At 45.9% G+C, this 25,781-nt stretch overlaps 1 protein-coding gene across 4 annotated transcripts in view; it reads left to right on the plus strand.

Annotated features, from left to right (window-relative positions):
• Positions 1-25,781, plus strand: part of LOC129829417 (neural cell adhesion molecule L1.1-like) — a 194,868-nt gene that overhangs the window by 1,823 nt on the left and 167,264 nt on the right. The gene's annotated exons all lie outside the window — the stretch shown is intronic.

Below are 25,781 nucleotides of genomic sequence, written 5' to 3' on the forward strand. Positions count from 1 at the left end.
AGCTGTGCAATTCCATGGAATAACTGATTCTTCATTCTTAGTGCTTGGCTTTTATCCAGTCTGATCCATAACATAACGTTTATGAGTCGTGTTGTCTGACTTAGTTTCCATTCTCTTATTGGCTCAGACATTGGGGCATAGATTCTATTGGTGGTGACATGCACACTCCTACTGGTGGCCCTCACTGATTAGCTAATGTAATGTTCCTGTCCAGTAGCCTTCACAAGTTCAGGTCGATGTTGTCTATGTATGATTAACCCATGTGTATGTCCAGTAGCCTTCACAAGTTCAGGCCGATGTTGTCTATGTATGATTAACCCATGTGTATGTCCAGTAGCCTTCACAAGTTCAGGCCGATGTTGTCTATGTGTGATTAACCCATGTGTATGTCCAGTAGCCTTCACAAGATCAGATATGACCAGTCTGTGTTGGTCTACCTTGCCTCATCCACACGGATTCTGCTTACGTTCTTATTATAAATGTCTAATGGTAAATTCAATGTTGATCCAACATTGTACACTCACATGGGCTCAGCCTTCATTCTGCTTTACATATGTCTAATATTTAAACTTATATTGATTATTCTTTCTACTTCAAACAGAACAGTACTGAGAACCATCAGATGACTAGAAAATCTCCAACATGACATGTTGTGCTGAAGGATGTCGTACTCTCTAAAGTGTTATGTTAGTCACATTACACCTAATCTCCTTCCCAGACTCTTCCGCCCAAATGCACGGAAGGTCTGGTGGACAAATGCCTGAGACATGACCTTCATTAGTTAGGGTTGGGTTTAAAATCATATTTTAAGAAGATAACTTGTGGAAATGGGGAGGGTTTAGCCATAATTATGACTTTTTGAGTCTGAAAAGTCCAATGTGAACGAAATACTGCATTCCCGGGAACAAATCCACATCAATTGTGTGAAGAGAAGGCAGAGAAGAAAGGGGCAGAGCTCGGGCTGCCTTCTGAGAATCCGTAGGCGAGCGAGTAAACCCCCACTGCCATCCGTTCTATTGGCAAACATGCAATCATTGGAAAATAAAATTGATGACCTGTGAGCAAGATTAACCTACCAACGGGACATTAAAATCTGTAATATCTTATGTTTCACTGAGTCGTGGCTAAATGATGACATACATTTCATACAGCTGGCGGGTTTGACACTGTATCGGCAGCCTCTGGTAAGACAAGGGGTGACGGTCTATGTATATTTGTAAACAACAGCTGGTGCACGACATCTAAGGAAGTCTCAAGGTTTTTCTCGCCTGAAGTAGAGTATCTCATGATAAGCTGTAGACCACGCTCATCCAGGGGCGGCGCTCCTAGTGGCCGGGGACTTTAATGCAGGGAAACTTAAATCCGGTTGACTTCATTTCTACCAGCATGTCACATGTGCAACCAGAGAGAAAACAACTCTAGACATTTACTCCACAGACAGAGACGTGTACAAAGCTCTCCCTCGCCCTCCATTTGGCAAATCTGACCATAATTCTATCCTCCTGATTCCTGCTTACATGCAAAAACTAAAGCAGGAAGTACCAGTGACTCACTCAATACAGAAGTGGTCAGATGACGCAGATGCTAAGATACAGGACTGTTTTGCCAGCACAGACTGAAATATGTTCCAGGAGTCTTCCGATGGCATTGAGGAGTACACCACATCAGTCACTGGCTTCACTGGCAAGAAGTGCAATAAGTGCATTGATGACGTCGTCCCCACAGTGACTGTACGTACATACCCCAACCAGAAGCCATGGATTACAGGCAACATCTGCAATTAGCTAAATGGTAGAGCTGCCCCTTTCAAGGAGCGGGACTCTAACCCGGAAGCTTATAAGAAATCCCGCTATGTCCTCCAACAAACCATCAAACAGGCAAAGCGTCAATACAGGACTAAGATCGAATCGTACTATACCCGGCTCCGACGCTCGTCGGATGTGGCAGGGCTGCCCAGTGACACGAGCCTACCAGACGAGCTAAATAACCTCTATGCTCACTTCGAGGCAAGTAACACTGAGGCATGCATGAGAGCATTTGTATTATCACTAGTGAATGGTGTATTATCACTAGTGAATGGTGTATTATCACTAGTGAATGGTGCATTATCACTAGTGAAAGGTGCATTATCACTAGTGAAAGGTGCATTATCACTAGTGAATGGTGCATTATCACTAGTGAATGGTGTATTATCACTAGTGAATGGTGCATTATTACTAGTGAATGGTGCATTATCACTAGGGAGTGGTGTATTATCACTAGTGAATGATGTATTATCACTAGTGAATGGTGTATTATCACTGGTGAATGGTGCATTATCACTAGTGAATGGTGCATTATCACTAGTGAATGGTGTATTATCACTAGTGAATGGTGTATTATCACTGGTGAATGGTGCATTATCACTGGTGAATGGTGCATTATCACTGGTGAATGGTGCATTATCACTAGTGAATGGTGTATTATCACTGGTGAATGGTGCATTATCACTAGTGAATGGTGCATTATCACTAGTAAATGATGCATTATCACTAGTGAATGATGTATTATCACTAGGGAGTGGTGTATTATCACTACTGAATGGTGTATTATCACTAGTGAATGGTGTATTATCACTAGTGAATGGTGTATTATCACTAGTGAATGGTGTATTATCACTAGTGAATGGTGTATTATCACTTGTGAGTGATGCCCAGCTTGTGCAGTAAGGCAAGGAATAGCTCATGCCTTTTTTTGCAACTTTTTCAAATTTATTTATCCATTATTTTACCAGGTAAGTTGACTGAGAACACGTTCTCATTTGCAGCAACGACCTGGGGAATAGTTACAGGGGAGAGGAGGGGGATGAATGAGCCAATTGTAAACTGGGGATTATTAGGTGACCAGATTGGGAATTTAGCCAGGACACCGGGGTTAACACCCCTACTCTTACGATAAGCGCCATGGGATCTTTAATGACCTCAGAGAGTCAGGACACCCGTTTAACGTCCCATCCGAAAGACCGCACCCTACACAGGGCAATGTCCCCAATCACTGCCCTGGGGCATTAGGATCTTTGTTTAGACCAGAGGAAAGAGTGCCTCCTACTGGCCCTCCAACACCACTTCCAGCAGCATCTGGTCTCCCATCCAGGGACCGACCAGGACCAACCCTGCTTAGCTTCAGAAGCAAGCCAGCAGTGGTATGCAGGGTGGTAGGGTTAGAAGGAAGAGAAGGAGAGGTCACTTTAGGGTTAGAGTTAGGAGGAAGAGAAGGAGAGGTCACTAGGGCTAGGGTTAGAAGGAAGAGAAGGAGAGGTCAATTTAGGGTTAGAGTTAGGAGGAAGAGAAGGAGAGGTCACTAGGGCTAGGGTTAGAGGGAAGAGAAGGAGGTGTCACTTTAGGGTTAGAGGGAAGAGAAGGAGAGGTCACTTTAGGGTTAGAGTTAGGAGGAAGAGAAGGAGAGGTCACTAGGGTTAGAAAGAAGAGAAGGAGAGGTCACTTTAGGGTTAGAGGGAAGAGGAGGAGAGGTCACTAGGGTTAGAGGGAAGAGAAGGAAAGGTCACTAGGGTTAGAGGGAAGAGAAGGAGAGGTCACTTTAGGGTTAGAGGGAAGAGAAGGAGAGGTCACTTTAGGGTTAGAGGGAAGAGAAGGAGAGGTCACTTTAGGGTTAGAAGGAAGAGAAGGAGGTGTCACTTTAGGGTTAGAGGGAAGAGAAGGAAAGGTCACTAGGGTTAGAGGGAAGAGAAGGAGAGGTCACTTTAGGGTTATTCAGGTCTATTCAGGTGTTGTTGGTCCTGGTCTATCAATATGTTGTTGGTCCTGGTCTATCCAGGTGTTGTTGGTCCTGGTCTATCCAGGTGTTGTTGGTCCTGGTCTATCCAGGTGTTGTTGGTCCTGGTCTATCCAGGTGTTGTTGGTCCTGGTCTATCAATATGTTGTTGGTCCTGGTCTGTCCAGGTGTTGTTGGTCCTGGTCTATCAATATGTTGTTGGTCCTGGTCTATCCAGGTGTTGTTGGTCCTGGTCTATTCAGGTGTTGTTGGTCCTGGTCTATCAATATGTTGTTGGTCCTGGTCTATCAATATGTTGTTGGTCCTGGTCTATTCAGGTGTTGTTGGTCCTGGTCTATTCAGGTGTTGTTGGTCCTGGTCTATCCAGGTGTGGTTGGTCCTGGTCTATTAATATGTTGTTGGTCCTGGTCTATCAATATGTTGTTGGTCCTGGTCTATCAATATGTTGTTGGTCCTGGTCTATCAATATGTTGTTGGTCCTGGTCTATCAATATGTTGTTGGTCCTGGTCTATCCAGGTGTTGTTGGTCCTGGTCTGTCCAGGTGTTGTTGGTCCTGGTCTGTCCAGGTGTTGTTGGTCCTGGTCTATCCAGGTGTTGTTGGTCCTGGTCTATCAATATGTTGTTGGTCCTGGTCTATCAATATGTTGTTGGTCCTGGTCTATCCAGGTGTTGTTGGTCCTGGTCTATCAATATGTTGTTGGTCCTGGTCTGTCCAGGTGTTGTTGGTCCTGGTCTATCTAGGTGTTGTTGGTCCTGGTCTATCCAGGTGTTGTTGGTCCTGGTCTATCCAGGTGTTGTTGGTCCTGGTCTATCAATATGTTGTTGGTCCTGGTCTACCCAGGTGTTGTTGGTCCTGGTCTATCAATATGTTGTTGGTCCTGGTCTGTCAATATGTTGTTGGTCCTGGTCTATTCAGGTGTTGTTGGTCCTGGTCTATCAATATGTTGTTGGTCCTGGTCTATCCAGGTGTTGTTGGTCCTGGTCTATCAATATGTTGTTGGTCCTGGTCTATCCAGGTGTTGTTGGTCCTGGTCTATCAATATGTTGGTGGTCCTGGTCCATCCAGGTGTTGTTGGTCCTGGTCTATCAATATGTTGTTGGTCCTGGTCTATCCAGGTGTTGTTGGTCCTGGTCTATCAATATGTTGGTGGTCCTGGTCCATCCAGGTGTTGTTGGTCCTGGTCTATCAATATGTTGTTGGTCCTGGTCTATTCAGGTGTTGTTGGTCCTGGTCTATCCAGGTGTTGTTGGTCCTGGTCTATCCAGGTGTTGTTGGTCCTGGTCTATCAATATGTTGTTGGTCCTGGTCTATCAATATGTTGTTGGTCCTGGTCTATCAATATGTTGTTGGTCCTGTTCTATCAATATGTTGTTGGTCCTGGTCTATCAATATGTTGTTGGTCCTGGTCTATCCAGGTGTTGTTGGTCCTGGTCTATCCAGGTGTTGTTGGTCCTGGTCTATCAATATGTTGTTGGTCCTGGTCTGTCCAGGTGTTGTTGGTCCTGGTCTATCAATATGTTGTTGGTCCTGGTCTATCAATATGTTGTTGGTCCTGGTCTATCAATATGTTGTTGGTCCTGGTCTATCAATATGTTGTTGGTCCTGGTCTATCCAGGTGTTGTTGGTCCTGGTCTATCCAGGTGTTGTTGGTCCTGGTCTATCCAGGTGTTGTTGGTCCTGGTCTATCAATATGTTGTTGGTCCTGGTCTATCAATATGTTGTTGGTCCTGGTCTATCAATATGTTGTTGGTCCTGGTCTGTCCAGGTGTTGTTGGTCCTGGTCTATCCAGGTGTTGTTGGTCCTGGTCTATCCAGGTGTTGTTGGTCCTGGTCTATCAATATGTTGTTGGTCCTGGTCTATCCAGGTGTTGTTGGTCCTGGTCTATCCAGGTGTTGTTGGTCCTGGTCTATCCAGGTGTTGTTGGTCCTGGTCTATAGATATGTTGTTGGTCCTGGTCTATCCAGGTGTTGTTGGTCCTGGTCTATCAATATGTTGTTGGTCCTGGTCTATCCAGGTGTTGTTGGTCCTGGTCTATTCAGGTGTTGTTGGTCCTGGTCTATCAATATGTTGTTGGTCCTGGTCTGTCCAGGTGTTGTTGGTCCTGGTCTATCCAGGTGTTGTTGGTCCTGGTCTATCCAGGTGTTGTTGGTCCTGGTCTATCCAGGTGTTGTTGGTCCTGGTCTATCAATATGTTGTTGGTCCTGGTCTATCCAGGTGTTGTTGGTCCTGGTCTATCCAGGTGTTGTTGGTCCTGGTCTATCCAGGTGTTGTTGGTCCTGGTCTATCAATATGTTGTTGGTCCTGGTCTATCCAGGTGTTGTTGGTCCTGGTCTATCAATATGTTGTTGGTCCTGGTCTATCAATATGTTGTTGGTCCTGGTCTATCCAGGTGTTGTTGGTCCTGGTCTATCCAGGTGTTGTTGGTCCTGGTCTATCAATATGTTGTTGGTCCTGGTCTATCCAGGTGTTGTTGGTCCTGGTCTATCAATATGTTGTTGGTCCTGGTCTATTCAGGTGTTGTTGGTCCTGGTCTATCAATATGTTGTTGGTCCTGGTCTATCAATATGTTGTTGGTCCTGGTCTATCCAGGTGTTGTTGGTCCTGGTCTATTCAGGTGTTGTTGGTCCTGGTCTATCAATATGTTGTTGGTCCTGGTCTATCCAGGTGTTGTTGGTCCTGGTCTATCAATATGTTGTTGGTCCTGGTCTATCCAGGTGTTGTTGGTCCTGGTCTATCAATATGTTGTTGGTCCTGGTCTATCCAGGTGTTGGTGGTCCTGGTCTATCAATATGTTGTTGGTCCTGGTCTATCAATATGTTGTTGGTCCTGGTCTATCAATATGTTGGTGGTCCTGGTCTATCAATATGTTGTTGGTCCTGGTCTATCAATATGTTGTTGGTCCTAGTCTATCCAGGTGTTGTTGGTCCTGGTCTATCCAGGTGTTGTTTGTCCTGGTCTATCCAGGTGTTGTTGGTCCTGGTCTATCAATATGTTGTTGGTCCTGGTCTTTCAATATGTTGGTGGTCCTGGTCTATCAATATGTTGTTGGTCCTGGTCTATCAATATGTTGTTGGTCCTGGTCTATCAATATGTTGTTGGTCCTGGTCTATCAATATGTTGTTGGTCCTGGTCTATCCAGGTGTTGTTGGTCCTGGCCTATCCAGGTGTTGTTGGTCCTGGTCTATCAATATGTTGTTGGTCCTGGTCTATCCAGGTGTTTTTGGTCCTGGTCTATTCAGGTGTTGTTGGTCCTGGTCTATCCAGGTGTTGTTGGTCCTGGTCTATCCAGGTGTTGTTGGTCCTGGTCTATCCAGGTGTTGTTGGTGCTGGTCTATCAATATGTTGTTGGTCCTGGTCTATCAATATGTTGTTGGTCCTGGTCTATCAATATGTTGTTGGTCCTGGTCTATCCAGGTGTTGTTGGTCCTGGTCTATCCAGGTGTTGTTGGTCCTGGTCTATCCAGGTGTTGTTGGTGCTGGTCTATCAATATGTTGTTGGTCCTGGTCTGTCCAGGTGTCGTTGGTCCTGGTCTATCAAGATTATTATTATATATATATTTTTTTTTAACCTTTATTTAACTAGTCAAGTCAGTTAAGAACAAATACTTATTTACAATGACGGCCTAGGACCAGTCAAGAACTGCCTTGTTCAGGGGCAGAATGACAGATTTTTAACTTGTCAGCTCGGGGATTCGATCTTGCAACCTTTTGGTTACTATTCCAACGCTCTAACCACTAGGCTACCTGCCATCATCATCATCACTATAATGTTGTTTTCTGGAGACAGGAAGTGGCCCCGCTAATAACTGTTTGTGACATCATAGCATTCTTTATGATGGTCAAATCAAACGGGGGTGTCATTTGGTTCTTTCTGTCTATATTACTCTCTTTCTCTTTCAATTCAAGGGGCTTTATTGTCATGGGAAACATATGTTAACATTGCCAAAGCAAGTGGAGTCTCTCTCTCTCTCTCTCTCTCTCTCTCTCTCTCTCTCTCTCTCCCACTCTCTCCTCTTTTTCTCTCTCTTCCCCATTCTCTCCTCTCTTTCCTACTCTCTCCTCTTTTCCTCTCTTTTCTCCTCTCTTTTCTCCTCTCTCTCTCTCTCTCTCTCTCTCCCCCCTGTTCTCCTCTCTTTCTCTCCCCCCTCTCATCTCTTCTTCTATCAAATTTATAAAACCGTTTTTACGTCAGCAGATGTCACAAAGTGCTGTACAGAAATCCAGCCTAAAACCCCAAACAGCAAGCAATGCAGGTGTAGAAGCACGGTGGCTAGGAAAAACTCCCTAGAAAGGCCAGAACCTAGGAAGAAACCTAGAGAGGAACCAGGCTCTGAGGGGTGGCCAGTCCTCTTCTGGCTGTGCCGGGTGGAGATTATAACAGAACATGGCCAAGATGTTCAAACGTTCATAGATGACCAGCAGGGTCAAATAATAATTATCACAGTGGTTGTAGAGGGTGCAACAGGTCAGCACCTCAGGAGTAAATGTCAGTTGGCTTTTCATAGCCGATCATTAAGAGTATCTCTACCGCTCCTGCTGTCTCTAGAGAGTTGAAAACATCAGGTCTGGGACAGGTAGCACGTCCGGTGGACAGGTCAGGGTTCCATAGCCGCAGGCAGAACAGTTGAAACTGGAGCAGCAGAACGACCAGGTGGACTGGGGAGTGCAAGGAGTCATCATGCCAGGTAGTCCTGAGGCATGGTCCTAGGGCTCAGGTCCTCCGAGAGAAGAGAGAAAGAGAGAGAGCATACTTAAATTCACACAGGACACCGGATAAGACAGGAGAAATACTCCAGATATAACAGACTGACCCTAGCCACCCGACACAAACTATTGCAACATAAATACTGGACGCTGAGACAGGAGTGGTCGGGAGACACTGTAGCCCCGTCCGACGATACCCCCGGACAGGACCAACCAGCCAGGATATAACCCCACCCACTTTGCCAAAGCACAGCCTACACACCACTAGAGGGATTTTTTCAACCACCAACTTACAACCCTGAGACAAGGCCGAGTATAGCCCACGAAGATCTCCCCCATAGCACGAATCCAAGGGGGGGCGCCAACCCAGACAGGAAGATCACGTCAGTGACTCAACCCACTTAAGTGACGCACCCCTCCTAGGGACGGCATGGAAGAGCACCAGTAAACCAGTGACTCCGCCCCTGTAATAGGGTTAGAGGCAGAGAATCCCAGTGGAGAGAGGGGAACCAGCCAGGCAGAGACAGCAAGGGCGGTTCGTTGCTCCAGAGCCTTTCCATGCCAGACTACACTCAATCATATGACCTACTGAAGAGATGAGTCTTCAATAAAGACTTAAAGGTTGAGACCGAGTCTGCGTCTCTCACATGGGTAGGCAGACCGTTACATAAAAATGGATCTCTATAGGAGAAAGCCCTGCCTCCAGCTGTTTGCTTAGAAATTCTAGGGACAGTAAGGAGGTCTGCGTCTTGTGACCGTAGCGTACGTGTAGGTATGTACGGCAGGACCAAATCAGAGAGATAGGTAGGAACAAGCCCATGTAATGCTTTGTAGGTAAGCAGTAAAACCTTGAAATCAGCCCTAGCCTTAACAGGAAGCCAGTGTAGGGAGGCTAGCACTGGAGTAATATGATCACATTTTTGGGGTTCTAGTCAGGATTCTAGCAGCCGTGTTTAGCACTAACTGAAGTTTATTTAGTGCTTTATCCGGGTAGCCGGAAAGTAGAATATTGCAGTAGTCTAACATAGAAGTGACAAAAGCATGGATGCATTTTTCTGCATCATTTTTAGATAGAAAGTTTCTGATATTTGCAATGTTACGTAGATGGAAAAAAGCTGTCCTAGGAAACAATCTTGATATGTTCGTCAAAAGAGAGATCAGGATCAAGAGTAACGCAGAGGTCCTTCACAGTTTATCTGAGACGACTGCACAACCATCAAGATTCATTGTCAGATTCAACTTTGTTTCTTGGGACCTAGAAGGAGCATCTCTGTTTTGTCCGAGGTTAAGAGTAAAACATTTCTCCGCCATCCACTTCCTTATGCCTGAATCACAGGCTTCTAGGGAGGGCAATTTTGGGGCTTCCTCTCCCTCTCTCTCCTCCCCTTTCTATCCCCATCTCTCTCTCTCTCTCTCTCTCTCCACATCTCTCTCACCCTCTCTCCTTTTCTATCCGCATGTCTCTCTCTCTCTCTCTCCACATCTCTCTCACCCTCTCTCCTTCTCTCCCCTTTTCTCAACCTCTCTCTCTCCAGCTTTCTCCCCCCTCTCTACCCCTCTCTCCCTTTTTCTCTCCCCTTTTCTCTGCCCCTTTTATCTCCCTCTTTCTCTCCCCATCTCTCTCCTTCTCTCTCCCCCCCTCTCTCCCACGTGTGTGCATGTGTGCGTGTGTGCATGTGTGCGTGTTTGCGCGCGTGCGTGTGCGTTTGTCTGTGTGCGCGTTCGTTACGCGTGTGTGCGAGCGTCCATGTGTGTGCATGTGCGTGCGTGCATGTGTGTGTGTGTGTTCATTATTAGCAGTAGGAGGGGATTACAGCAGCAGCTCACTCTGAGGTCTAATCTCTACAGAACCTGCTAATCTAATGATGTCACGACTTCCGCTGAAGTCGGTCCCTCTCCTTGTTTGGGCGACGTTCGGCGGTCGACGTCACCGGTCTTCTAGCCATCGCCGCTCCACCTTTAATTTTCCATTTGTTTTGTCTTGTTTTCCTGCACACCTGGTTTACATCTCCATTTAATTAAATTCTATTGATTTTTAAATTACATTCAGCTGATATCTGACGTGCTGTTCCTTCTTTTTCCGTATTGTATTTCTGTCTTGTTTTAGTGATTCACCATAGTGAAGGCATAGATTGAGCTGCTGTCTCTGTGTCTTGTCTGGTGTCTCTCTCCATCATCTCTTATTCTTCTGTTGCTGTCTGTGTCTTGTCTGGTGTCTCTCGCCATCATCTCATATTCTTCTGTTGCTGTCTCTGTGTCTTGTCTGGTGTCTCTCCATCATCTCCTATTCTTCTGTGTCTTGTCTGGTGTCTCTCTCCATCATCTCCTATTCTTCTGTTGCTGTCTCTATGTCTTGTCTGGTGTCTCTCTCCATCATCTATTCTTCTGTTGCTGTCTCTGTGTATTGTCTGGTGTCTCTCTCCATCATCTCCTATTCTTCTGTTGCTGTCTCTGTGTCTTGTCTGGTGTCTCTCTCCATCATCTCATATTCTTCTGTTGCTGTCTCTGTGTCTTGTCTGGTGTCTCTCTCCATCATATCCTATTGTTCTGTTGCTGTCTCTGTCTCTGTGTCTTGTCTGGTGTCTCTCTCCATCTCCTATTCTTCTGTTGCTGTCTCTGTGTCTCGTCTGGTGTCTCTCTCCATCTCCTATTCTTCTGTTGCTGTCTCTGTGTCTTGTCTGGTGTCTCTCTCCATCTCCTATTCTTCTGTTGCTGTCTCTGTGTCTTGTCTGGTGTTTCTTTCCATAATATCTGCCACTAATCTCCTTGTCCCAGAATCGCCCAGGATGCACCACGGCTGCCTATAGATATAGATTGGGAATCACTGGCCACTTTTAGAAATAGATCACTAGCAATTTTAATAATGTTTCCGTGTCTAGCATTACTCATCTCATATGTATAAACTCCACACTATTCTACGGTATCTTAGTCACTTTTACCTCTCTGGGATAGGCGTCCAGCTAGCGGGACAACTTCCGGTGAAACTGGAGGGCGCGCAATTCAAATAAATAATCATAAACATTATGGATATTAAACATTTAGGTACATACAAGTGTCTTATATCGGTTGAAAGCTTACCTTCTTGTTAATCTAACTGCATTCTCCGATTAGCTGTTACAGCGAACACATGCCATGCAATTGTTTGAGGACAGCGCCCCATATCAAAATATTTTTCCACCGGTACAGGTTTCATAAATTCACAAATAGCGATTAAATATTCACTTACTTTTGAAAAAATCCCTCTGATTTGTCATCCAAAGGGTCCCAGCTATAACATGTAGTGTCGTTTTCTAAGATAAAATCCTTCTTTATGTCCCAAAAAGTCTATTTAGTTGGCGCCATCGATTTGAGTAAACCACTCGTTCAACAGGCAGAGAACGGAATCCGAAAATCTACCTCTAAACTTTGTTAAAACAAGTCAAAATAAATTTCTATTTATTTCCCAGATACCCTAAAATGTAATCAAACTATAATATTTCATACGGAAAGAAGTATGTTCAATAGGAAACAGATATTAGCAGGTGCGTCTTGTCTTCATCGTGCGCCCAAACACGAATTTCCAAGACTGTGTCCTTGTACTAAAACTCATATTTCTTACTCGTTTTGGAAGAAACAAGCCTGAAACATTGAACATAGACCGCCGACACCCTGTGGAAGCCATAGGAATTGCATCCTGGGAGCTAGATTTAATTATTTCCCTACACTTTTCATTGTAAGAGCATGGGCTCTCAAAATAAAATAAGTTTTTTTTGTTTGTTGATTTTCTCCTACCATATCTATTGTGTTACAGTCTCCTACATTATTTTAACATTTCTAACATTTTCAAAGTGTTTTCTATCCAATGGCACCAATCATATGCATATCCTGGCTTCAGGGCCTGAGCAACAGGCAGTTTACTTTGGGCACGTCATTCAGACAGGAAGTGGAGAAAAAAGGACCCTAGCCCTAAGAAGTCATATTGCATCACACTTCTCATATGTATATACTGTATTGTATTCTATACTACACCACTGACTGTTAAACAGCCATCTCCAGCCCATCAGAGGCTGCTGCCTAAAGACATAGATTAGGAATCACTGGCCACTTTAATAATCTCATATGTATAAACTGTACTCTATACCATTCTACAGTATCTTAGTCACTTTAATTGTGTGTAAATATTGCATCACCCGTCTCATATGTATATACTGTATTCTTTACTATTCTACTGTTTCTTAGTCCAATACCCCTCTGACATATATGCATATATTCTTAATCCATTCCTTACTTAGATTTACGTGTATTTTGGGTATATGTTGTGACACAGTGTAGTAATATCTAACAATCGGAGCTAGAAGCACAAGCATTTTGCTACACCCGCAATAATATCTGCTAAACACGTGTATGTGACCAATAAATTAGATTTTGATTTTGACGACGCATGGGCAATGTACACAATGAGCGTTAATGCGATTCCAAAGGAGTTTCCCATCTCTTCAAAAGTATCTCTGGTCGTACCACTTCAACATAGCCCGTTTGAAACAGGGATACATATCTAGTTGTTGTAAAGTTCAGCTTTAGTCCACAGGGGGTCACGCTGTCATTGTCAGTGCTTCAGTCAGTAAAATCTTCTCTTGTTTCTTCGGTCCCAGCTAGCTAGCCACCCAGTAGCTACCGAAGTGGCTAGCCAGCCAAGCTACAGAAATGAACTCATGAAATACACTCTCTGGAAATATGCTTATTAACATTAGCCTGCCTTTGTTCTGAGTTAGACTAGCCAGTAAGCTACCATCAACCCTGCACAAACCTGTGGCTTACTCTGCTGCTGCACTTTCACTTTCTGGCTGATCTGCTCTCTCCACCTTATTCACTGCTGCCTGCTCGTGCTCAACCTGCTCACTTTTTTAGTCGGTCTGTACGGGATCCTTGGGACGTCCATACCCCCATTCAAGTTGACATTTACAATGGTTAAGGCATATGTGGCTTACCAGCAGCCTCTGGTGAGACACGGGGCGGGGGCCTATGCATTTATGTAAACAACAGCTGGTGCACGATATCTAAGGAAGTCAGGACAACACTCATTCAGAAGCGGCGCTTCTAGTTGCTGGTGACTTTAATGTAGGGAAACTTCAATCAGTTTTACCGAATTTCTATCAGCATGTTAAATGTGCAACCAGAGGGGGAAAATTCTAGACCAACTTTACTCCACACACAGAGACACGTACAAAGCTCTCCCTCACCCTCCATTTGGCAATTCTGAACATAACTCTATCCTCCTGATTCCTGCTTACAAGCAAAAATTAAAGCAGGAAGCACCAGTACTTTGGTCTATAAGAAAGTGATCAGATGAAGCAGATGCTAAACTACAGGACTGTTTTGCTATCAGACTGGAATATGTTCTGCGATTATTCCGATGGCATTGAGGAGTACACCACCTCAGTCATCGGCTTCATCAATAAGTGCATCGATGACATCGTCCCCACAGTGACTGTACGTTCATACCCCAACCAGAAGCCATGGATTACAGGCAACATTCGAACTGAGCTTAAAGTTAGAGCTGCCGCTTTCAAGGAGCGGGACTCTAACCCGGAAGCTTGTAATACTAAAACTGCATAGTTGGTTCAGGGCTTGTAAATAAGCATTTCACTGTAAGGTCTACACCTGTTGTATTCGGCACATGTGACAAGTACAATTTAATTTGATTATAAGAAATCCCAGTATGCCCTCCGACGAACCATCAAACAGGCAAAGCGCCAATAAAGGCGCCAACAAAGCGCCAATATCGTACTACACTGGCTCTGACGCTCGTCGGATGTGGCAGGGCTTGAAAACTGTTACAGACTACAAAGGGAAGCACTGCCAAGAGCTGCCCAGTGTTACGAGCCTACCAGACGAGCTAAATAACTTCAGTGCTCGCTTCGAGGCAAGCAACACTGAAACATGCAAGAGAGCATCAGCTGTTCCGGATGACTGTGTGCTCACACTCTCAGTAGCCAATGTGAGTAAGACCTTTAAACAGGTCAACATACACAAGGCCACAGGGCCAGATGGATTACCAGGATGTGTACTCCGAGCATGCGCTGACCAACTGGCAAGTGTCTTCAATAACATTTTCAACCTGTCCCTGTCTGAGTCTGTAATACCAACATGTTTCAAGCCGACCACCATAGTCCCTGTGCCCAAGAACACTAAGGTAACCTGCCTAAAGTCTGCCATGAAGTGCTTTGAAAGGCTGGTCATGGCTCACAGTAAACTCCATTATCCCAGAAACCCTAGACTCACTCCAGTTTGTATACCGCACCAACAGATCAACAGATCTCTATTTCACGCCACCCTGCACTTTCCCACCTGGACAAAAGGAACAACTACGTGAGAATGCTATTCATTGACTACAGTTCAACACCATAGCGCCTTCAAAACTCATTACTAAGCTAAGGACCCTCGGACTAAACACCCCCCGCTGCAACTGGATCCTGGACTTCCTGACGGGCTGCCCCCAGGTGGTGAGGGTAGGTAACAACACATCTGCCATGCTGATCCTCAGCACTGGGGCCCCTCAGGGGTGGGTGCTCAGTCCCCTCCTGTACTCCCTGTTCACTCATGACTGCACGGCCAGGCACGACTCCAACACCATCATTAAGTTTGCTGATGACACAACAGTGGTAGGCCTGATCACCGACAATGATGAGACAGCCTATTGGGAGGAGGTCAGAGACTTGACCATTTGGTGCAAGGACAACAACCTCTCCCTCAACGACATCAAGAGAAAGGAGATGATTGTGGACCACAGGAAAAGGAGGACCGAGCACGCCCCCATTCTCATCGACGAGGCTGTAGTGGAGCAGGTTGAGAGCTTCAAGTTCCTTGGTGTCCACATCACCAACAAACTAACATGATCTAAGCACACCAAAATAGTTGGGAAGAGGGAACGACAAAGCCTATTCTCCCTCAGGAGACTGAAAAGATTTGGCAGGGGTCCTCAGATCCTCAAAAGGTTTTACAGCTGCACCATCGAGAGCATCCTGTCGGGTTGCGTCACTGCCTGGTATGGCAACTGCTCGGCCTCCGACCACAAGGCACTACAGTGGGTAGTGTGTACAGCCCAGTACATCACCGGGGCCAAGCTTCCTGCAATCCAAGACCGCTATACCAGGCGGTGTCAGAGGAAGACTCTAAAAATTGTCAAAAACTCCAGCCACCCTAGTCGTAGACTGTTCTCTCTGCTACCGCACGGCAAGCGGTACTGGAGCGCCAAGTCTAGGTCCAAGAGGCTTCTATACAGCTTCTACCCCCAAGCCATAAGACTCCTGAACAGCTAATCAAATGGCTACCCAGACTATTTGCACCCCCCCCACGCTGCTGCTACTCGCTGTTATCATCTATGCATAGCCACTTTAATAACCCTACCCGCATGTACATAATTACCTTGACACCGGTGCCCCCACACATTGACACATTGACTCTGAACCGGTACCCCCTGTATATTGGCTCAATTGGCTCATTCATCCCCCTCCTCTCCCCTGTAACTATTCCCCAGGTCGTTGCTGCAAATGAGAACGTGTTCTCAGTCAACTTACCTGGTAAAATAACGATAAAAAAATAAAAAAAATAATATACGTAGCACCGCTATTGTTATTTACTGCTGCACTTTAATTATTTGTTTTCTTATCGCTTACTTTATTTTTTATGGTGATGGTTGAAGTTGGGTTTTGGGTAGGGACTTCAAAAGGACCCCGGATAGCACTGACTAAGATCGGAACATCCAGATTTGCTCTGTGCTCTGTGCTATACTGCAGACTGACTGAGTGACAGGCGTTTCTGTACTATACTGCAGACTGACTGAGTGACAGGCGTTTCTGTGCTATACTGCAGACTGACTGAGTGACAGGCGTTTCTGTGCTATACTGCAGACTGACTGAGTGACAGGCGTTTCTGTGCTATACTGCAGACTGACTGAGTGACAGGCGTTTCTGTACTATACTGCAGACTGACTGAGTGACAGGCGTTTCTGTGCTATACTGCAGACTGACTGAGTGACAGGCGTTTCTGTGCTATACTGCAGACTGACTGAGTGACAGGCGTTTCTGTGCTATACTGCAGACTGACTGAGTGACAGGCGTTTCTGTGCTGTACTGCAGACTGACTGAGTGACAGGCGTCTCTGTGCTATACTGCAGACTGACTGAGTGACAGGCGTTTTCCTGAATGATCAAATTGACATCAAAACCGTGTTTTAGGGTTGGGGTGAAAGGGATGTGAGCGGTCCACTGCGTTTTAAAATCATATCAGGCACCGTGTCCCTCCAGGGGCTTCCTACAGTGATTGCTACTGCCTTGCCTAGTGCTTCTTACAGTGACTGCTACTGCCTTGCCTAGGGCTTCTTACAGTGACTGCTACTGCCTTGCCTAGGGCTTCCTACAGTGACTGCTACTGCCTTGCCTAGGGCTTCCTACAGTGACTGCTACTGCCTTGCCTAGGGCTTCTTACAGTGACTGCTACTGCCTTGCCCCAGGGGCTTCCTACAGTGACTGCTACTGCCTTGCCTAGGGCTTCTTACAGTGACTGCTACTGCCTTTCCCCAGGGGCTTCCTACAGTGACTGCTACTGCCTTGCCTAGGGCTTCTTACAGTGACTGCTACTGCCTTGCCTAAGGCTTCTTACAGTGACTGCTACTGCCTTTCCCCAGGGGCTTCCTACAGTGACTGCTACTGCCTTGCCTAGGGCTTCTTACAGTGACTGCTACTGCCTTGCCTAGGGCTTCTTACAGTGACTGCTACTGCCTTTCCCCAGGGGCTTCCTACAGTGATTGCTACTGCCTTGCCTAGGGCTTCTTACAGTGACTGCTATTGCCTTGCCTAGGGCTTCTTACAGTGACTGCTACTGCCTTGCCTAGGGCTTCTTACAGTGACTGCTACTGCTTACTCCAGGGCTTCCTACAGTGACTGCTACTGCCTTGCCTAGGGCTTCTTACAGTGACTGCTACTGCCTTGCCTAGGGCTTCTTACAGTGACTGCTACTGCCTTGCCTAGGGCTTCTTACAGTGACTGCTACTGCTTACTCCAGGGCTTCCTACAGTGACTGCTACTGCCTTGCCTAGGGCTTCTTACAGTGACTGCTACTGCTTACTCCAGGGCTTCCTACAGTGACTGCTACTGCCTTGCCTAGGGCTTCTTACAGTGACTGCTACTGCCTTGCCTAGGGCTTCTTACAGTGACTGCTACTGCCTTGCCTACGGCTTCTTACAGTGACTGCTACTGCCTACTCCAGGGCTTCTTGAAGTGACTGCTACTGCCTACTCCAGGGCTTCCTACAGTGACTGCTACTGCCTACTCCAGTGCCTCTTACAGTGACTGCTACTGCCTACTCCAGTGCCTCTTACAGTGACTGCTACTGCCTTTCCCCAGGGGCTTCCTACAGTGACTGCTACTGCCTTGCCTAGGGCTTCTTACAGTGACTGCTAGTGCCTACTCTAGGGCTTCTTACAGTGACTGCTACTGCCTTGCCTAGGGCTTCTTACAGTGACTGCTACTGCCTACTCCAGGGCTTCTTGAAGTGACTGCTACTGCCTTGCCCCAGGGGCTTCCTACAGTGACTGCTACTGCCTTGCCTAGGGCTTCTTACAGTGACTGCTACTGCCTTGCCCCAGGGGCTTCCTACAGTGACTGCTACTGCCTTGCCTAGGGCTTCTTACAGTGACTGCTACTGCCTTTCCCCAGGGGCTTCCTACAGTGACTGCTACTGCCTTGCCTAGGGCTTCTTACAGTGACTGCTACTGCCTTGCCTAGGGCTTCTTACAGTGACTGCTACTGCCTTTCCCCAGGGGCTTCCTACAGTGACTGCTACTGCCTTGCCTAGGGCTTCTTACAGTGACTGCTACTGCCTTGCCTAGGGCTTCTTACAGTGACTGCTACTGCCTTGCCTAGGGCTTCTTACAGTGACTGCTACTGCCTTTCCCCAGGGGCTTCCTACAGTGATTGCTACTGCCTTGCCTAGGGCTTCTTACAGTGACTGCTACTGCCTTGCCCCAGGGGCTTCCTACAGTGACTGCTACTGCATTGCCTAGGGCTTCTTACAGTGACTGCTATTGCCTTGCCTAGGGCTTCTTACAGTGACTGCTACTGCCTTGCCTAGGGCTTCTTACAGTGACTGCTACTGCTTACTCCAGGGCTTCCTACAGTGACTGCTACTGCCTTGCCTAGGGCTTCTTACAGTGACTGCTACTGCCTTGCCTAGGGCTTCTTACAGTGACTGCTACTGCCTTGCCTAGGGCTTCTTACAGTGACTGCTACTGCTTACTCCAGGTTTTCCTACAGTGACTGCTACTGCCTTGCCTAGGGCTTCTTACAGTGACTGCTACTGCTTACTCCAGGGCTTCCTACAGTGACTGCTACTGCCTTGCCTAGGGCTTCTTACAGTGACTGCTACTGCCTTGCCTAGGGCTTCTTACAGTGACTGCTACTGCCTTGCCTACGGCTTCTTACAGTGACTGCTACTGCCTACTCCAGGGCTTCTTGAAGTGACTGCTACTGCCTACTCCAGGGCTTCCTACAGTGACTGCTACTGCCTACTCCAGTGCCTCTTACAGTGACTGCTACTGCCTACTCCAGTGCCTCTTACAGTGACTGCTACTGCCTTTCCCCAGGGGCTTCCTACAGTGACTGCTACTGCCTTGCCTAGGGCTTCTTACAGTGACTGCTAGTGCCTACTCTAGGGCTTCTTACAGTGACTGCTACTGCCTTGCCTAGGGCTTCTTACAGTGACTGCTACTGCCTACTCCAGGGCTTCTTGAAGTGACTGCTACTGCCTTGCCCCAGGGGCTTCCTACAGTGACTGCTACTGCCTTGCCTAGGGCTTCTTACAGTGACTGCTACTGCCTTGCCCCAGGGGCTTCCTACAGTGACTGCTACTGCCTTGCCTAGGGCTTCTTACAGTGACTGCTACTGCCTACTCCAGGGCTTCTTACAGTGACTGCTACTGCCTTGCCCCAGGGGCTTCCTACAGTGACTGCTACTGCCTTGCCTAGGGCTTCTTACAGTGACTGCTACTGCCTTGCCCCAGGGGCTTCCTACAGTGACTGCTACTGCCTTGCCTAGGGCTTCTTACAGTGACTGCTACTGCCTTGCCCCAGGGGCTTCCTACAGTGACTGCTACTGCCTTGCCTAGGGCTTCTTACAGTGACTGCTAGTGCCTTGCCTAGGGCTTCTTACAGTGACTGCTACTGCCTTGCCCAGGGCTTCTTACAGTGACTGCTACTACCTACTCCAGGGCTTCTTGCAGTGACTGCTACTGCCTACTCTAGGGCTTCTTATATTGACTGCTCCTGCCTACTCCAGGGCTTCTTGCAGTGACTGCTACTGCCTTGCCTAGGGCTTCTTACAGTGACTGCTACTGCCTTGCCTAGGGCTTCTTACAGTGACTGTTACTGCCTTGCCTAGGGCTTCTTACAGTGACTGCTAGTGCCTTGACTAGGGCTTCTTACAGTGACTGCTACTGCCTTGCCTACGGCTTCTTACAGTGACTGCTACTGCCTACTCCAGGGCTTCTTACAGTGACTGCTACTGCCTACTCCAGGGCTTCCTACAGTGACTGCTACTGCCTTGCCTACGGCTTCTTACAGTGACTGCTACTGCCTTGCCTAGGGCTTCTTACAGTGACTGCTACTGCCGTGCCTAGGGCTTCTTACAGTGACTGCTACTGCCTTGCCTAGGGCTTCTTACAGTGACTGCTACTGCCTTGCCTAGGGCTTCTTACAGTGACTGCTACTGCCTTGCCCCAGGGGCTTCCTACAGTGACTGCTACTGCCTTGCCTAGGGCTTCTTACAGTGACTGCTAGTGCCTTGCCTAGGGCTTCTTACAGTGACTGCTACTGCCTTGCCTAGGGCTTCTTACAGTGACTGCTACTACCTACTCCAGGGCTTCTTGCAGTGACTGCTACTGCCTACTCTAGGGCTTCTTATATTGACTGCTCCTGCCTACTCCAGGGCTTCTTGCAGTGACTGCTACTGCCTTGCCTAGCGCTTCTTACAGTGACTGCTACTGCCTTGCCTAGGGCTTCTTACAGTGACTGTTACTGCCTTGCCTAGGGATTCTTACAGTGACTGCTACTGCCTTGCCTAGGGCTTCTTACAGTGACTGCTACTGCCTTGCCTACGGCTTCTTACAGTGACTGCTACTGCCTACTCCAGGGCTTCTTACAGTGACTGCTACTGCCTACTCCAGGGCTTCCTACAGTGACTGCTACTGCCTTGCCTACGGCTTCTTACAGTGACTGCTACTGCCTTGCCTAGGGCTTCTTACAGTGACTGCTACTGCCGTGCCTAGGGCTTCTTACAGTGACTGCTACTGCCTTGCCTAGGGCTTCTTACAGTGACTGCTACTGCCTTGCCTAGGGCTTCTTACAGTGACTGCTACTGCCTTGCCTAGGGCTTCTTACAGCGACTGCTACTGCCTACTCTAGGGCTTCTTACAGTGACTGCTACTGCCTTGCCTAGGGCTTCTTACAGTGACTGCTAGTGCCTTGCCTAGGGCTTCTTACAGTGACTGCTACTGCCTTGCCTAGGGCTTCTTACAGTGACTGCTAGTGCCTTGCCTAGGGCTTCTTACAGTGACTGCTAGTGCCTTGCCTAGGGCTTCTTACAGTGACTGCTACTGCCTTGCCTAGGGCTTCTTACAGTGACTGCTAGTGCCTTGCCTAGGGCTTCTTACAGTGACTGCTACTACCTATCACAGTATGGTTTATTGTTTATTTCGTTAGTGTATTACTCTATGGCATGGCACAAGTTAAATAACATTGGGTAACATTTGGGGGACCATCAAAAGGTTTGTGGCTTAAGCTCTGCAAGCCCAGGTCTGATGACACCACTGGAAAGAGAGAAAAGGGGGGATGGAGAGAGAGAAAGAGATAGGGGGGAGAGTGGAGAGAGAGGGAAGGGAGATAGACAAAAAGAGGACATTGTGTGACAGATAGAGATGTAGACAAAAGAGAGAGTTATGGAGAGTGAAGACTGAGAAAGAGAGGAGAAGCAGGGAGTGGCTCCAGCCAGAGAGGGAGAGAAACAGAGGTAGAGGGGGAGGGAGAGGGGGAGTGGGAGAGGGGGAGGGAGTGGGAGAGGGGGAGAGGGGGGAGGGAGAGGGGGGGAGGGGGAGGGAGAGGGAGAGGGGGAGTGGAGACTGAGAAAGAGAGGAGAAGCAGGGAGTGGCTCCAGCCAGAGAGGGAGAGAAACAGAGGTAGAGGGGGAGGTAGAGGGGGAGGGAGAGGGAGTGGGAGAGGGGGAGGGAGTGGGAGAGGGGGAGAGGGGGGAGGGAGAGGAGGAGAAGGGGGAGTTCGAGGGAGAGGGAGAGGGGGAGTGGAGACTGAGAAAGAGAGGAGAAGCAGGGAGTGGCTCCAGCCAGAGAGGGTTAGAAACAGAGGTAGAGGTGTGGAGGGAGAGGGAGAGGGAGTGGGGGAGAGGGGGAGAGGGGGAGAGGGGGGAGGGGGAGGGAGAGGGTGAGTGGGGGATGGGAGGAAATAAATATTACAGCATGCGGCTGGCTGGAGTCAGGGTGTTGCCATGGTGATGGAGGCTGGAGTCAGGGTGTTGCCGTGGTGATGGAGGCATGAGGGAGGGAGGCTACAACTCAGATGTATATTTCACAGACTCAGTGGATAATGTGAAATGGATCAAATCTCTTGATATAAAGACATTTCTCTGTCAGGATGGAGGGATGGGAAGAGAGGGAGGAAAAGAGAGAGGGAGAAAAAGGAGGAATCTGATAGGCCACCTGGGAGTGGTGTAACAGAGAGTTGTAGCTTGGCAAGAGAGGGAGGAGAGAGAGAAGAAAGAGACAAGAGAAAGAGAGAATAGTAAATATAAAGTATAAATAATGAATTTAGGTGAATTTAGGTCAGATGAGACTGGGAGAGACTGGCTGGGAGATGGTGGACTCTCTCTCTTTCTTCTCTTATCTCTTTGTGAGAGGGTTAGCACTCTCTTCACCCTCCATCACTCCTCCCTAATCCCTTTATCCACATTTCCTTCTTATCTATCCAATCAGTTAATTTCTCGCTCTGTCACACTCTATCTGTCCATGTCTCTGATGCTGTCTGGCCCCTGAATAGTATAACATGCCATTCTCTTTCTGACCGCTGCAACATCATATCGTAGGAAAACATCATCCTGGCACATTTTGCCAAAACGTTAAAACGTCACATTAGCTGACATTTTTCTCAATCCACTGCAGTCAATGGGAAAAGATGTGTGTCACAGGGTTGATGTTATCTCATTTATCTCATGTCTCAATTAACTGTACGGGTCTTTCTTGGCACGGGAAACATATGTTAACATTGCCAAAGAAAGTGACATAGATAATAAACTAAAGTGAAATAAACAATAAAAAATGAACAGTAAACATTACACTCACAGAAGTTTGAAAATAATAAAGATTTCAAATGTCATTATGTCTATATACAGTGTTGTAATGATGTGCAAATAGTTAAAGTACAAAGGGGAAAATAAATATAAATATAGATTATATTTACAATGCTGTTTGTTCTTCACTGGTTGACCTTTTCTTGTGACAACACGTCACAAATCTTGCTGCTGTGATGTCACACTGTGGTATTTCTCCCAGTAGATATGGGAGTTTATCAAAATTGGATTTGTTTTCTAATTCTTTGTGGATCTGTGTAATCTGAGGGAAATATGTGTCTCTAATATGGTCATACATTGGGCAGGAGGTTAGGAAGTGCAGCTCAGTTTCCACCTCATTTTGTGGGCAGTGTGCACATAGCCTGTCTTCTCTTGAGAGCCAGGTCTGCCGTTGGCAGCCTTTCTCAATAAAAAGGCTATGCTCACTGAATCTGTACAAAGTCAAATATTTTCTTAATTGTGGGTCAGTCACAGTGGTCAGGTATTTTACTCTCTGTCTCTCTCTCACTCTCTACCTCCTCTCTCTCCACCCTCTCTCTCTCAACCCCCTCTCTCCCCTCTCTCTCTCTACCTCCTCTCTCCCCTCTCTCTCTCTCTACCTCCTCTCCTCCCCCTGTTCTCTGTCTCACTCTCTACCTCCTCTTTATCCCCACTCATTCTCTCTAACTCTCTCTGTCTCTACCAGCCCCAAAAATACATTACAAATAAAACCCACTGTAATAAAACCCTCTATAATAAAACCCACTATAATAAAACCCACTGTAATAAAACCCACTGTAATAAAACCCACTATAATAAAACCCACTATAATAAAACCCACTGTAATAAAACCCACTATAATAAAACCCACTATAATAAACCCCACTGTAATAAAACCCAATATAATAAAACCCACTATAATAAAACCCTCTATAATAAAACCCACTGTAATAAAACCCACTGTAATAAAACCCACTGTAATAAAACCCACTATAATAAAACCCACTGTAATAAAACCCACTATAATAAAACCCACTGTAATAAAACCCACTGTAATAAAACCCACTATAAAAAAACACTATAATAAAACCCACTGTAATAAAACCCACTATAAAAAAACACTATAATAAAACCCACTGTAATAAAACCCACTGTAATAAAACCCACTATAATAAAACCCACTATAAAAAAACACTATAATAAAACCCACTGTAATAAAACCCACTATAATAAAACCCTCTGTAATAAAACCCACTGTAATAAAACCCACTATAATAAAACCCACTGTAATAAAACCCACTATAATAAAACCCACTGTAATAAAACCCACTATTATAAAACCCTCTATAATAAACCCACTGTAATAAAACCCACTATAATAAAACCCTCTGTAATAAACCCACTGTAATAAAACCCACTATAATAAAACCCTCTGTAATAAACCCACTATAATAAAACCCAATATAATAAAACCCACTGTAATAAAACCCACTGTAATAAAACCCTCTGTAATAAAACCCTCTGTAATAAAACCCACTGTAATAAAACCCACTATAAAAAAACCACTATAATAAAACCCACTATAATAAAACCCACTGTAATAAAACCCACTATAAAAAAACACTATAATAAAACCCACTGTAATAAAACCCACTGTAATAAAACCCACTATAATAAAACCCACTGTAATAAAACCCAGTCTAATAAAACCCACTACAAAAAAACACTATAATAAAACCCACTGTAATAAAACCCACTATAATAAAACCCACTGTAATAAAACCCAGTCTAATAAAACCCACTACAAAAAAAACACTATAATAAAACCCACTGTAATAAAACCCACTCTAAAAAAATACTATAATAAAACCCACTATAATAAAACCTACTATAATAAAACCCACTGTAATAAAACCCACTGTAATAAAACCCACTGTAATAAAACCCACTATAATAAAACCCTCTATAATAAAACCCACTGTAATAAAACCCACTATAATAAAACCCACTGTAATAAAACCCACTATAATAAAACCCACTATAATAAAACCCACTGTAATAAAACCCACTATAATAAAACCCACTATAATAAAACCCACTATAATAAAACCCTCTATAATAAAACCCACTGTAATAAAACCCACTATAATAAAACCCACTATAATAAAACCCACTATAATAAAACCCTCTATAATAAAACCCACTATTATAAAACACAACAGCCCTTCATATACAATACAAATAAAATCCACTATAATAAAACACATTTAAAAAAAAAACAATCACATTCTGTAACAGTCTCCAATCAACATTTAAAATACCTGCAATTCCCCAGAATATATAATTGCAAGGAATTGTGTGAATTGTTTCAGACATAAGGGGAAAACAAAGTAAATGTAGATTTTCCCAATTCTGCGGAGACCAAAGGGAAGTACCGTGTTATCCATCCCTGAGAACACGTTCGATCATTTGTACGTCTACATTATATCATTGAAGTAATGTACAGATGAAGTTTCTGCAGATTGCTTTGTAAATAACTAAAAGAGAGTACAGCTCTCTTACAGCCAGAGAGGTCCATCCCTCATGTTTGGAAAGAGTACCGTGATGAGTCTAAATCCATCAGCGGTGTTAAAACCTATTGGTGAATGGAATACTGAGACGTTAACAGTGATGAGTCTAAATCCATCAGCGGTGTTAAAACCTATTGGCCTATGTGCACGTGTTTGTGTGTTTGAGAAAGACTTCAGGCCCACCTCCTTTTCTTACTCACTAGTGCAGCTTGAGGTCATCCAAATTTAAATAGCAGGAAGCACTGGACACACCCCCTTGAACCATTATGGCGTTCTGTGTTTACTAACTTCCACTGACCTTGGAATAAAGCCTGTGTGTCGATGTACGCTGACGACTCAACAGTATACACGCCGGCTATGACGGTAAA

The sequence above is a fragment of the Salvelinus fontinalis genome, chromosome 31 (assembly GCF_029448725.1).
Source record: "Salvelinus fontinalis isolate EN_2023a chromosome 31, ASM2944872v1, whole genome shotgun sequence".
Lineage (NCBI taxonomy): Eukaryota > Metazoa > Chordata > Actinopteri > Salmoniformes > Salmonidae > Salvelinus > Salvelinus fontinalis.